Raw genomic sequence first — 1071 nt, 5'->3', positions numbered from 1 at the left:
TGCTACATAAAACCCCTAAGTGCTGATTTAAAGATGTTATTTAATATGATTTACACATCAAGGCTTGACTGAAAAGATGTAAAACAGGGGATTTTTTTACATTATTTTAACATTCCATCTAACCTAAACAGATATTTTCTTCTCACTATGAACTGTGAAATTATTAATCCTGAAACATATTTTTCTATGTATGCACACTGTATATAACTAAAACAAACGTACACCTATTTTTGGAAGTTATGTTGCAGCTACTTCCTGTTTACAATGTTGAATGGCTTTGATTGAGCAGAGCTACAAATGTCACCTTTATTAACACATTATAAGAATGTCATTGCATTTAAATGTTGTAACGCAACTGACATTAATCACAAGTTTGAAGTTTGCGAGTATTAAGGAAAGATTGTACACACAAACTAAGTAATGGTTTTACAAACAGATGTTTCTGTCTCCCAGAAATGCAGGAACCCCTCCAACACAGCTATATTCTTTTTAACTCATGCACTGGTATTCTATGCAACACTTTGCTCTACTGTGATTTACATTTTATATGTTAGGCATGTACTTTAGCTTTCATCTTTCACAGAGAGTCATAAGTAGGTCTCCTGCTAAGTGCACTAGATAGGATCTTGGCCACTGATTTACTGTACGTCCTGTTAGGATGGCTGGAGAGCCTGGGGCCTTTTTTGCAGCTCTGGTGCCATCTCAGATTTTTTAGAATTTCTGCTCAGCTTTTATGGACTTTGGCCAGCCTACAGCCACTGCCTGAGTCAGGAGATAAGCTGAGGAGAAATATAGGTTTTATAATGTAAGAAATTAAGGAAAAAATTGTTTGGACCAGCCTAATTAGATCAGAATACTCCTTTTCATCATCATCCTCTCCTCTCCTCTCTTCTTCTGTCCTCTCGTCTCACGTTGTGTGTTTTACTGTGCACGGATGTCCTGTGTAGTTTGTTTTTCGGAGGGAAGGTACAGAGCTTGAGGCCTTTTCCACTTCAAAGCACCTCAGTGTGTATTCGTGTGTTTTTGTGCGTGCATGCATGCGACAAGCTTGAGCAAGACAAGCAGAGCCAG

The sequence above is a fragment of the Gymnodraco acuticeps genome, unplaced genomic scaffold (genome assembly GCF_902827175.1).
Source record: "Gymnodraco acuticeps unplaced genomic scaffold, fGymAcu1.1, whole genome shotgun sequence".
Taxonomy (NCBI): Eukaryota; Metazoa; Chordata; class Actinopteri; order Perciformes; family Bathydraconidae; genus Gymnodraco; species Gymnodraco acuticeps.
This window is presented reverse-complemented; position numbering follows the sequence as displayed.